This window comes from Sarcophilus harrisii, chromosome 5 (genome assembly GCF_902635505.1).
Source record: "Sarcophilus harrisii chromosome 5, mSarHar1.11, whole genome shotgun sequence".
In the NCBI taxonomy this organism is placed as follows: domain Eukaryota; kingdom Metazoa; phylum Chordata; class Mammalia; order Dasyuromorphia; family Dasyuridae; genus Sarcophilus; species Sarcophilus harrisii.
The window spans coordinates 192744271-192759270 of NC_045430.1; positions in this window are offsets into that span (position 1 = coordinate 192744271).

Below are 15000 nucleotides of genomic sequence, written 5' to 3' on the forward strand. Positions count from 1 at the left end.
TTCAAAATTATGAGTACCTAAGTTTTTTTTTTTTAATTCTCTATAGTTGTGATGATCTCACTCCAATTTCTTCAATACTTTTTTCCCCCCCACTTTCCAATATTTTTATACTTGGCTGCCCTTTGGAAATTACTGTGATATATGCTGCAAGATAATGTAGAGAGGGCTTAGATTTTGGAAAGCTTTCAAATTATTTCAAATGGGGCAAAAAACTGAAGTAAGAAGTGAAATGGTTTTAAAAAACAGTTGCATTTTTGAAGGGCTAATTTGGTGAGAGTATGCCTAGTGTTCATAGCCTTGGAAAGAGACTAAGATTAGGGAGATACTTCTAGTAATGCAGGTGGAATATGAAGAAAATCTGGGTAATGATATGGGCAGCAAAAATGGAAAAGAGGAGATGGATAGATGAAATATTTTGAAAGAAAAATGGAAAGATAGGGGCAACTAAGTAGCATAGTGGATAGAGCTCCAGCCCTAAAGTCAGGAGGACCTGAGTTCAAATGTGACCTTAATACTTCCTAGCTGTATGACCCTGGGCAAGTCACTTCACCCCAATTGCCTCAGGGGGAAAAATAAAACAAAGCAAAACAAACAACCAAGAAAAAAAGAAAAATGGAAAGGATCAGGTGATTGAATATGTATAAAGGATGCATGCAGTAGAGAAATGACTAGAAAATGTCTCCAAAGTTTCATGTCTGTATGATTTAGAAAATAGTCCTAATATAGATAACTGGAAATAATTAGTATGATGTTTCTATTCTATTTTTATTTTTCTGAAAGGACAGAATCTCTTGATCCAACTGTCTAGATTCTACAAGTGCCTTTACTTGATGCAGGGAAAACATCTTCTGAAATTGATAAATATAAATACTTCAGAAATTTATAGAGTTTAAAGCAAGAGATAGGCTACTTAATCATCTCCCTATATTATAATATCATATTTACCAAAGCAGAATAGTAATGAAACAAATGGTAATGGCAAAAGAACACATGAAAAATCAGTGAATGCTAGGACGATGAACTATTAGATGCATAAAGGGTTGTATGAGTAGCTAGAAGGTACAATGGGGTAAAGAAATGGATGGGTGGAAGGAATCTAACAGTGATTCCATTAAACGGTTGTTCTCAGTCTGTTTTGAACAATATGAACACAATTACAAAACACTTTTCATACAAATAAAGTCAGATCTAATCAATTGGAAAAAATTAAGTTCTCATGGGTAGGCCAAGCTAATATAATAAAAATGACAATATTATCTAAATTAACCTATTTTTCAGTATCATGACAATCAAAATCCCCCCAAAATTATTTTACTGACCTAGAAAAAACAATAACAAACTTAATCTGGAAGAACAAAAACTCAAGAATTTCAAGGGAATTAATGAAAAAATGAAATTGAAGGGATCTAGCTATACCAGACTAAAACTATATTATAAAGCAACAGGCATCAAAACCATTTGGTTCTGGCTAAGAATAGAGTAGTTGAACAGTGGAATAGGTTACGTTCACAAAACACAATAGTCATTGACTATAGTAATCTAGTGTTTGATAAACCCAAAGACCCTAGCTCACTAGTTGACAAAAATTTGCTGGGAAAACTGGCAATTAGCATGGCAGAAACTAGGCATTAATCCACACCTAACATTCTATACCAAGATAAAATCAAAATGGGTTCATGATTTAGAAATAAAGTGATACTATAAACAAGTTAGAAGAACAAAAGATAGTAAGGAATTTGTGATCGAAGAAGAACTAGTATACATTATGGAATGCAAAATGGATAATTTTGATTATATTAAATTTAAAAGTTTTTGTATAAACAAAACCAATATAGACAAGATTAGAAGGGAAGTAATAAACTGGGAAAAAACTTTTTGCAACCAAGATTCTTATAACAGCCTCATTTCTAAAATATTTAGAGAACTGACTCAAATTTATAAGATTTCAAGCCCTTCCCCAATTGATAAATAGTCAAAGACTGTGAACAGACAATTTTCAGATGAATAAATTAAAACCATTTTTAATCATATGAAAAAGTGCTCTAAATCACTATTGATCAGAGAAATGCAAATTTAGACAATGCACAGGTACCACTATGTACCTCTGAGATTGGCTAAAATGACAGGAAAAGAAAACGATGAGTGTTGGAGGGGATGTGGGAAAATTGGTTCACTAATACATTGTTGGTAGAGTTGTGAACTGATCCAACCATTCTCTAGAATAATATGGAACTATACTCAAAGGGCTATCAAACTGTGCATACCCTTTGATTCAGCAGTGTCTTTACTGGGCCTGTATCCCAAAGAGATGATAAAAAAGGGAAAAGGACCCACATGTGCAAAAATGTTTGTAGCAGCCCTTTTTATAGTGGCAAAGGACGGGAAACTGGATGCTCATCAGTTGGAGAATGGCTGAATAATCTATGGTATATGAATGTTATGGAATATTATTGTTCTTTAAGAAACAATCATCAGGATGATTTCAGAGAGACCTGGATAAGCTTACATGAAATGATGCTAAGTGAGTAGAATCAGGAGAACATTGTACATAGTAATAACAAGATTATACAATGATTAATTCTGATGGATGTGGCTCTTTTCAACATTGAAGTGATATGGCCTAGTTACAATGGCCTTATGATGAAAAGAACCATCTGTATCCAGAGAGAAGTCTGTGGGAACTGAGTATGGATCACAACATAGTGTTTTCGCTTTGTTGTTGTTTGCTTGCATTTTATTTTCTTTTTTTTTTCCCTTTTTGATCTGATTTTTCTTTTGCAGCATGATAATTGTGGAAAAAATGCACGTTTAACATATATTGGATTACTTGCTATTTAGGGAAGGGATTGGGGGAAAGGGAGGGTAAAATTTGCAACACAAAATTTTGAGAGGGTGAATGTTGAAAATTGTCTACGCATATGTTTTGAAAATAAAAAGCTTTAATAAAAATTGAAAGTTACCAAAATTAAAATCTTTAATATTTCTTTGGAAATTACTTATATCAATTATGTTTTTCTTGTATTCTTTTCACATTTCATAATTTGATATTAACAACCTCATTTTTATTATCTTAAATAATCTTATTTTTATCATATTATTATCATTGTTTTGATTATTACCATGTCTAAATGCATCATTTAGAATTTTGAAATAGTTTGACTCTGCATTATTCTCTGAGGTATACATCTATCTTGAAACACAGGTAGTCATAGAATTTTAGAGCTTGAATGAATCTTAAAAGAGCTCAGGTCATCACTGATTTAAACACCTGGATTTGTGATAACTGTTTAGAAGCAAGAGAATATGCCTAGAATTCCTAGGTTGTAGGAAACCCTTTATATCATTCAAACAATTAGCAGAATGCTCTCATTAGACGAGAGAACAGGAAATGTGGAGATTGTGGGGTAAAGAGACATGGAATTGTTTGAGTCCTTCTGACCCTTGGACCAGGAAGGAACCAATGAGAAGATCTCACTATTGTATAGCCAACATTAGTGGATTGACTGTGTCATGTAAAAACCGAAGACCTAGGATCCATATTTTCATTTTAGCTCTGGTAAAGAATCTTTGTCCTTTTCTGTGTAGAACTAAATATAAGGTGAGACATTTGATATAATATCATTCATCAACTTTAATTAAATTCTTACCTTGTTTAGAGAATACTGGTAAGCCCTGCAAAGACAAGATCTATGTTTCAAAGCATGTGCACATACACACATTTATATATTTATTATATGATAGTAATAATAATTACATGGAATTTCTAATCACTTTTTCAGTTATCTTAAAATTTTTTATCTTATTCTTTTGCCAAAGGTAGGGGTATGTGGTCTTATTTTCTCAAATTTTCTGATAGGAAAACCCCCCCAAAAGATTGAATAAATTACTCAAAGGGATACAACAAATCAGGATGGCCTGGGACTAAATATAGCTCTCCTGACTCCTATCTCTAGACTCTTTCCATTAGTGTTGTAACACAATTAGAAAAAGAAATAGTAGAGAAGATACCCAAAGGAAAGATGCTGCACAGAGGGATTTTAATGGAATGTCCAAACTTTAGATATCTAAGAGAAAATAATAAGATGGAAAAATGATAAAGTATCCTAGAGAAGAAAAACACTTAGGGTTTGCCCAGTTTAAGATAATGGAGTTTAAAAGAGGAACCATTCTTAAGTCACACTTAGGCATAGAATAAAAAATCAAGGGAATAAAATTAGGTAGGAAGAAGAAAACAAGACCCTAAAGAGAGAACGTTAATTTCTCTCTCAGGACATCAAACACAGCTAGGAACCTTCAGCAAACCAAGAGTCTTTGGAGCTTCCTGCTCCCAAAGACCTTTATGATGTAAATATTATTGCCCATTGCAGATGAGTTAAGTATCCACTTCAAATAAGTCTTCTCTTCTTTCTAAGTAAGAGGAAAGTTTCTGTAATTGAAAGTGGGATTTTTCTCTGGGTGGTTAATACTGAATATGGGGTAGGAAATTGTCACTACTAGCAAAATAAAATGAACCCATCTTCAAAATTTTGAACTGGGCTTCATATGCTCATTGTCTCTATTTCTCAGAATTTTGAGGATTTAGAAAAAATTCAGTATGCACTGTTACCCTGCTATTTTTTCCTTATAAAAGTGTCATTAGAGCCTATTGGTCTCATGTAGGGGACATGAGAATCCCAATAAATATTACCAAATAGACTTAAGACTAAAGAGAGTGTTGTTAAAATGGATAAATTCAGGTGACACTGAAATTTACCAAGTACTGAAATCTTTATAGCCTAGTTACAGGAAATCATGTGAATAATTCATGGGAAATATGTCTGAAAATTTTTGACTTTATTTTTCTTAAATTGGATTTTAAAAAAAACTTTGATTTTATTTTTCTTAAATTGGATTAAAAAAAAACTGATATAAGTTTGGGATCAACTTTTTCTTTTATTTAAGAAAATGTACCTGTATTCCTAGTCTTGGAATTTCTGTTAAGCACTGTGAAGAATAATTGACTTGTATCAAACATGTTGTGGTACATTTTTCAGGAATAGAAAAGCTTAATGAAAAGCAATATTCATTTTCTGAAGATTCATAAGCAGACATGACTTTGAAAAGTCAAGTATTTTTATCTCTTTTGGTCTCTTAGATCTGTTATTATATTTTACCATAAGGAAGGGAGACAGCTCAGTGAATTATTAAGCTAAAAAGGGACAATGGTATAAGAAAGCCATAAATCACCTTAGAATATAGTGAAAGGCTGTTAAATTTGAGTGTTACAGAAGGAGAAAACATGAATTGTTTTCTCTCTAGAAAATTATAACAAACTATAATATTTATAGTTAAACATTTTATAACATTTAGTATTTTTAAGTAACAATGACATTTTTTAACATTATCTCCTAGAGGTAGGATAAGAGGGAAGTGAAAACATAAAAATGAACTCATTATTACCGCCTGAGAATGGAGATTGTTTTAGTAATTTGCAAAAATTACCACAGGGTTAGGTAAAGGCTTTGTTTGTATATTATCCACATCTGTATAATGGGTGAAAAAATAATTGATACTTTAAATATTTAGCCTACATTGAAGATCATAGAAAATTTAATTCAACAAATATTTTAAAGTGCCTAATATAGTCATCATTATCCTAGATGCATGTGATTTATCCTAAGTATTATAATCACTAAAACAAAAGGGGAAATGTAGTAGTATAGTTCTGAGAAGATAAATTTCAGATGGAGTTCTGAGAGAGGAAACTGATGACAAATAGAAGAGGATGCAACAAAATCTACACTGTTTTATTGGAAATTACTCTGAGTTATAGACAGTAGAGTATGACAAAGAGACTGGCTCAATTTCATGCCCATTTCCACTTTAGTCTTTATAGTTGAGTCATTTAACTGCACAGAGCGTCCATTTTCTAACTTTTAAAATGGACATTAAAATCCTAACTCACATTAATATATGAAGGTCTTTATAAACTTTAAAATGATGTATAAATGTTTGATCATTTCATTATTAGTAGTGTTGTTATTTGCCAACAAACTTCCAGATTTTTTTTTGATATCAACATCCAGGACATTTGAAATTGCTGATTAATATATATGTACTGACCAAAATCTCTTTCATTGATGTAGCACTAACCCCTGAAAATCTGTGATTATAGATTCATTTCCTTTAAACTAAGTTTTACCTCTGCTAAACATATTATCTAAAATGTGAACATTTCAAGGAGAGATAACACTCAATAACACTCATTTATACCTTTAATGAAATTCAGTTTCCCAATCACTTTCTTCTCTGGCAACTCACCAATATTAGGGTACTGATAAATTTTAATAGAAACATAAGGGTAAGAATTAAGGGATAGGAGAGGAAGGAATGATTTTTGGAGCATGAAATATTTCTTTGTCAGAACCACAAAGGGAAGAATGGTTCAGCACTTATATTTTTAAAAATTCTTATTTCTCTAATTATGGATAGATGTTGATGTGAATACTTTTTTTTGAAGGAATGCTTCAAATTCAAGATTGATTTTATAGTCCTAGAAAAATGTTGATGGAGATATTTATCTTTAGTTATTCTTCCCTTTTCATCTCTATTTGATATCCTTTTCACCACTGGTAGGACTTTGTTCCTCAAATATCTCAAATTCACTGAGGTTCTCTTATATTTGTGTGATAATTTTCCTATTACAGAGGAGAAAAATAATCTGTTGAATTCAGTCATACAAAGGATTTGTGTATATTGGTCTCACATCTATCACAGAAACAACAGTGAATTTAAAGTCAAGAAAGATAAGTTGGAGTTCTGCCTCAGACATTTGCTAATATTGTGATCTTTGGAAATTGTTTAATTTCTGAGACCCTCAGTTTCCTGATCTGTAAAAGAAAGTAAGTAGTATCTGTACTATTTCAAAGGGTGAAGAAGAGCTTTGTACACCTTAAAGGGTCACCAAAATATTATGCTTCAAGTTGATACTTGAATTGTCAAGCAGTTTCTCCATGAGCTATTTAGGGCATTTAAAAAGTAGTTCTTAATCCACAGAGTTCAATCACAGATATTAGAATAACACTTATCAGGAATGAACAAAATGAAGCTATTGTTAGGTGGAGGACTTGCCTGGTATCTTTCAACTTATGCCATATAAGTGTTTGCTTTATCTCTTTTTAAGCTGATTGCCATTGGCTTATAGGAGAAAAGAAAAGATTATGAAGTCCTTTTTTAAGGACATGAACTACAGGAATGTATTCTGCTATTGTATAATTTTGAGCAAGGATAGCTTATGTTTCTTTGCTTAAACAATGATAATCCAAAAAAAAAAAAAAAGCCAGGGGGGGGAAAAAAACATTGGTTTGAACAATATCAGGATGAAGGCAAAAATGCAAGACTTGCTGTAGGTAAATTAATATTGCTGACTTAGGAGAGAACAATATAGAAGGAAAAAGACAATTTATTTACCTGGGATGGAAAGCCCCAAAATAAAGAAGTTATGAAAAAAGCCTTTATTAAATGTTATATTCTTATTGTCATATAACCATCATCTGTTAAAAGTTCTACTGTGTGCCATCACTATGTTAAAATAATTTAGATCTTATCTGATTAGAGAGATTGAAAAGTATGTAGGATAATTAGTTTTAAAAACTTTAAGGTCAAAGGATTTGGGTTTGAATTTCACTTTTGCCATTTGTATGATTTTAAGAAAAGGTAGTTCATCTCTATATGTCTATTAAGGTATATTGAAGAAAATGGTAGAGTTTATTTAGTGCTGGACTTTGATTCAGGAAGATCTTAGTATGAATCTGCCTCATACATTTATTAGCTGTGTGATATTGGACAAGTCATTTAACTTCTGCCTAGATTAATTTCCTAATTGTCAGGTGTGGATTATGTCCTATCCTGAGTTGTGAGACTTAAATGAGATAATATATGTAAAGTATTATAAAACATTAAAATGAAAAACAAAATATTAAAATTCCACAAAAATGTTAGCTATTATTACTATATAGTACATGGCTGGCTACAAATATATAGGCATTCAACACAACCTTTGCCATATAAAAGCTTACTAAGGAGTTAACACATTTGTAGAGGTTTCAAACATCTCAATCAAATATTTATAGCCCTATGGGTAGCTTTAGAGTGAATAAAATTTTACTCAGTCTAGAAAAAAGTAGTCAGAATCAATTTTCAATGATCACTTCCATTTCTGAAATAGAACTTCAAAGTGACATTATTACAATAATAAGATTTTATTTTTGTCCTCTGGCAATTTCCACACTTAGTTTGGTCATCTATGAAACAAGAGGGACTTTAAAATTTTCTCTAGTTCTACATGTATGACTTGAAGATTTATTGGATATAGATACTAGTAGAGATTTATAAGAAAAGTAAAAAATGCTTCCAAGGTTTGAATTCTGAATCAGTAGGAGAATATTGGTACATTTTTTAAAAATAGGATGTTCATTTTATGTTCACTTAAATTCAAAATAGGAAGTAGATCTGGTTTTGGGGGAAAATAACAATTTAAATACATTGCAATCATATATTGCAAATAATAAATTCAAGGAAAAATATTCAATGGACATTCAGAGATATTTGACTAATACCTTTATTTGGCTATATCTGAGATTTATAAACATATAATTACTTTATAAATTTTGACATTAAGAAAATTCTCTGGGAGAATATATAGAAAACAACAAAAAAGACACAATTGAGGATAGAAATGTGATCATTACTTATGGTTAAGGACTTAAGGAAAAACTAAAGGAGTCAGTTAATAAGACCAAGAAAGAATAGTTAATAAAAAGAATAAGAAAAGAACAAGTATGGTCATTAGAGAAGAGAAGTGTTTAACAGTGTCATATAGTAGGACAAATGCAAGGAGAATAAAGAGATTTGTGAAAAGGGAGACCCTCAAAAGGAAGACAGAATAAATTATAGAGGAATAAGAAGGAAATAGGTGAAAAGGAACTAAATATAGTCGGTGAGCAATCATTTGACAATTTTGTCAGTGAAATGCAGGATTAAATTATTAGTCTGAGGATGAAAAACAGGCAAAGAATAGTGTTATTTCAAGATATAGGATAACTATGGAAAGAAGGAGTCATCATATAGGATAAGACTAGCAATACTAGATTGGCTGAGAATGAATAAATGAGCAGTCTTTTCTTATAGGAGAGAATAAGGGTCAAAACAGTATTATCCAAATAGCTTATGTATTATATATAGAAGGAGGCACAAAAAACAAAGTTCCTTTCCTTTCTATTGTGCATGTGTTTTTCTTTTTCTTTTTCTTTTTTTTTAAACTAAAACCTAGTTTTTCTTAGGGTACTGGTATTAGGATGCCAGCTATGTAGATAGGTAAAGATTTAAAAGGAAATATAGACTTTTAGCCACTAACTCTTGATTATATAACAGGGAAATTCAAAAACAATGCTGAAAAAACTGCTGCCAAAATACCAACTGAGATCTAGTCAAGAAAAAGGCCCAAATTTGAAATAGAGATATAGAGAGATTTACAAAGAAATGTCTTGTCAGCAGATGAACATTTTCATGAAGATATGCCAATCTTCTAATTGCTAGTTTAGCTCACTATTAACTCCAGAAATCAAAGATAAAATGATGGTGGTATCAATGAATCTCATCCAGTTTTCTTAAAATAATAGAGTTTTTGAGCTAGAAGGTAAAAAAGCGATCATCTGGGGTTAAACCAGACTGAAATTCAGAGAAAGCAAGGGATTTGCCATGATCATTCAGGTAATGTGTCATAGTTTTTGAACCAAAGTCTGGCTACTAACCCATTTGTCACCTAGCACTCTGTATTGAATCACTGATAAACAAGGAGTGTGTGTGTATGTGTGTGTGTGTGTGTGTGTGTGTGTGTGTGTGTGTATTCATTCTATTTTCCTATTTGTTATTCTTTTTTAAGAAGAATTTTCATTTGTTATTCTTTTCTAAGAGGAATTAAGTAATGAAAATTAACATTGCAGAAATGAAGACACAGTGGAGAAAATATTGCACTGGGGATTGAATGACCTGAGTTCAAATCCCTCCCCTATTACTACCTATGGAATAATAGGCAAGTTTTGACAGAATAATTTTTTCTTCCACAGCTCCTTTATGTCTTATTCCCAGATAACTTATTGTTGTAGGATTGTTGTATTTTTCCCTTTTATTTGACATTAACCATAAGTTCTTTTTTATCCCTCCTATACTTCAACAAATATGTGTTTTCTAGATATTTTTTCTAAAAAGTTACCCAATATATAAATGTAAGGGTTGGCTTCAATGAGCTCTAAGGTAACTTATGACTCCAAATTTTATAATTTTAGCAATATATAACCAATTATAATTAATCATCACTTCTACTGGTAGATTTTGAGGGAAAATTCATTCAGATCTCTGTGTTTAATACTGTTATAAAAATTCAGTATAATTTATTTCCTCAATAGTATTTTATTTCTCAAGATACATATATAGCTTTCAACATTCATTTTTGTTTGTTTGTTTGTTTTGCAAAGACAATTAGAGTTAAGTGACTTGCCCACAGTCACAGAATTTGTAAATATTAAATGTCTGAGGTAGGATTTGAACTCAGGTCCTCCTGACTCCAGGACCAATATTCTTATCTACTGTGCCAAGATATTGTATTCCAAATTTTTCCTCACTTCCTTGTTTAATTCTCCCCTCTTTCAAAGGCATGAAGCAATCTGATATATGTTATACACATAAAAAATTATACATGTAATCTTTTTAACATGTTTATATATTTGTCATGTTGTGCAAAAAAAAAAAAGACCAAAAGGGGAAAAAAAAAAAAAAAAAACTATGGGAAGTAAAAAAAGAAAAGGTGAAATACTATGCTTCAATCCACATTCAGTCTCCATAGTTCTTTCTCTGGGTGCAATTGGCATTTTTCATCCCAATTATTTTGAATCACTACAATGCTAAGAAGATTTAAGTCTATCATAGTTGATCATTACATAGTCACTGTTACTATATATAATGCTCTCCTGATTCTGTTCATTTCACTCAGCATCAGTGCAGGTAAGTCTTTCTAGGGTTTTCTGAAATCAGTTGCTCATAATGTCTATAGAAAAATAATATTTCATTGCATTTATATGCCATAACTTAGTCATTCCCCAATTGAAGGGAATACTCTCAATGTCCAATTCTTTGCCACAAAAAAAGGGCTGCTACAAATATTTTTGCACATATGGATGCTTTTCTATCTTTTATGATCTCTTTGGCTTACAGATCAAGTAGTGACACAGCTGGACCAAAGCATATGCACAGTTTGATAATTCTTAGGGCATTGTTCCAAATTGTTCTTCAAAATGGTTAGATCAGTTCACAGCTCTCCCAACAATTCGTTAGTATTCCCATTTTCCCACATACCCTCCAACATTTATCAACTTCTTTCCTTGTCATTTTAGTCAACGTGATAGGTATGAAGTAGTACCTCAAAATTACTCGTTTTAATTTGTTTTTATTTGTATTTCTTTAATCAATAATGATTTAGAGTATTTTTTTCATATGACTATAGACGGCTTTAATTTCTTCATCTGAAAATTGTCTGTTCATATGCTTTGAACATTTACGAACTGGGGAAATGACTTGTATATTCTTATAAATTTAGCTCAGTTCTCTATATATTAGAAATGAGGTCTTATCAGAAACAACAGCTATAAATTACGCCCTCCCCCTCCATTTCTGCTTCCCTTCTAATTTTGGTTCCATTATTTTTTGTTTTGTTTTGTTTTGTTTTGTTTGTTTTGGTGCAACCCCTTTTTAATTAATATAATCAAAATTACATTACATAATGTTTTTCTATTTCTTCTTTGGCTATAAATTCCTCCTTTCTCCAAATATCTGACAAGTAGAGTATGTCTTGTTCTCTTAATTTGTTTCAACCTTTATGTCTAAATCATGAACCCATTTTGATCTTATGTTGTTATAGAGTGTGAGATATTGCTCAATGTCTAGTTTCTGCCATATTATTTTCCATTTTTCCTAAAAGTTTTTGTCAAATCATTAATTGTCCCAGAATCTGGAATCTTTGGGTTTATTAAAGAGTAGCTTACTATAGTCATTGATTATGAAGTCTTGTGTACCTAACCTAGTCCAATGATCTACCACTCTATTTCTTAGCCAAAAGCAAATAGTTTTGATAATTGCCACTTTATAATACAGTTTTAGGTCTGGTACAGCTAGGCCAGCATCCTTTGCATTTTTTCCCATTAGTTTCCTTGATATTCTTGACCTTTTGTTCTTTCAGATGTATTTTGTTATTTTTTTCTAGCTTTTATAAAATAATTTTTGACTGTTTGATTGGTTTCACACTGAATAAAGTAAATTTATTTAGATAGAATTCTCTTTTTTATTATATAGTTTGGCCTACCAAGGAGCAATTGATATTTTTCCAATATGGGTTTCTCCTGGCAGGTAGATTCCCAAATATTTTATATTGTCTAAAGTTAGTTTAAATGGAATTTCTCTTTCTACCTTTTGATAATGGGTTTTGTTGATGATATATAAAAATGCTAATGATTTGTATATATTTATATATTTATTTCATATTCTGTAAGTTTATAACAGTTGTTAATTTTTTCAAATGGTTTTTTAGTTGATTCTTTAGGATTCTCTGACTATATCATAATGTCATCTGCAAAGAGTGATAGTTTTGTTTTCTCAAAGCTTATTCTAATTTCTTCAACTTATTTTTCTTCTCTTATTGTTAAAACTAATATTCTAGTACAATAGCAATTTAAAGTGGTGATAATGGACATCTTTGTTTCACCCCTAATCTTAGTGGGAATGTTTCTATCTTATCCCCATTACATAAAATGATTACTGATAGTTTTAGATAGATGCTCCTTTTCATTCTAAGTAAAACTTACATTTATTCTTATTACCTCTATTTTTTTTTAAATTAGGAATTGGTGTTGTATTTTGTCAAATGATTTTTCTGCATCTATTGAGATAATCATTTCTGTTAGTTTTATTATTGCTATGGTCAATTATGCTGAAAGTTTTCCTAATATTGAACCAATCCTGAATTCTTAGCATCTATTCCACTTGGTCATAGTGTGTTATTCTGGTAATAAGTTGCTGTAATCTCTTTGTTAATATTTTATTTAAGATTTTTGCATCAATATTATTTAGGGAAATTGGTCTATAATTTTCTTTCTCTATTCTGGCTCTTCCTAGTTTAGGCATCAACACCATATCTATGTTATAAAAGCAATTTGGTAAGATTGCTTTCTTGCCCATTTTCCCAAATAATTTATACAGTAATTGAATTAATCATTCTCTAACTATTTGGTAGGATTCACTAAGAAGTTCATCTGCCCCTGGAGATTTTTTTTTTATGGAGTTGTTTCTTTTTTCTAAAATGGCCTTATTTGGTATTTTATTCCCTCTTCTGTTAATTTGGACAATTTACATTTGTCTGATTATTCATCTGTTTTGTTTAGATTATCAGATGTATTGGCCTACAATTGAGCAAAATAGCTACTAATTATTGCTTAAATGTCCTCTTCATTGAGGGTAAATTCACCCTTTTCAATACTGGTAGTTTGGTTTTCTTCTTTCTTTTTTTTTTAATTAAATTAGTCACAGGTTTATCTTTTAGGTTTTTTTTTCATTTTTCATAAAAATGACTTAATTTCATTTATTAGCACAGTAGCTCTCTTTCAATTTGATTAATCTCTCCTTTCATTTTTCAGAATTTCTCATCTGGTATTTATATGGATTTTTGTAATTTATTCATTTTCTAGCTGTTTTAAAAGCACACTCAATTTATTGATTACTTTCTCTATTTTATTCATATAAGCATCTAGAAATATGAAATTTTTCATAAGATTACTTTGGTTGCATCCCATAACTTTTAGGATTGTTGTCTTTTTTCTTGTCTCTTGGATGAAATTATTGATTGTTCCTATGATTTGTCTTTTGACCTACTCCTTCTTTAGGATTAAGCTATTTAGTTTACAATTAACTTTTGGTCTATTTTTCCATGGTCCTTAATTTTTATTGCATCATTATCTGAAAAGAATACATTTAATGTTTCTGTGTCTTTGAATTTGTTATAAGGTTTTTAATGCCTTAATATATGGTCAATTTTGGGGTATGGGCCATATACCACTGAGAAAAAAAGGTTTATTTCTTTCTATTCCCATTCAATTTACTCTAGAGGTCTTATTATAACTAACTTTCCTAAAATTCTATTCACTTCCTTAACTATCTTGTTTGTTTTGTGGTTAGATTTATCTAGTTCTGAGAGAGATTGAAATCCCCCATAAGTATCATTTTGTTGTCTATTTCTTCCTGCAACTCACTTAATTACTTCTCTAAGAATGTAGGTGCCATACCACTTGGTGCATGTACATTTATTGTTGATATTACTTCATTATGCTGCTTTATAGCAAGGTGAAATTCCTTTCTTTATCTGTTTTAATTAGATATTTTGACTTTTGCTTCATCTAAGATCAGGATTGCTATCTCTGCTTTTTTTTCCTACTTCAGCTGAAGCATAATATATTCTGTTCCAGTCTTTTACTTTTATTTTGTGTATATATCTCTCTGTTTCAAATGTTTTTCTTGTAAACAACATATTGTAGGGTTCTAACTTTTAATCCACTCTGCTATCCACTTCTGTTTTATAAGAGAGTTTATCACATTCATATTTACAGTTATGATTAATGACTATTTCCCTCTGTCATATTTTCCCCCATTTATACTTTTCTCTCTTCTTTCCTCCTTTCCCTTCTCATCACAATTTTGCTTCTGATCACCATCTCCCTCAGTCTGCTCTCCCTCTTTGTTACCTTTTGTTATTGCCTTTTTCCCCCCTTTTCCCTTCTTAGTTCTCTATAGGATGGGACAAATTTCTACACAGCTCTTGTTTCTTTCCTCTTCTTGATATCTCTCTTGTTTGATTTTTAAAATCCTTTTTGAGCTCTTCCAATCCTTTTGCTCCTGACACCAGTTCATCACCTTCTTCTG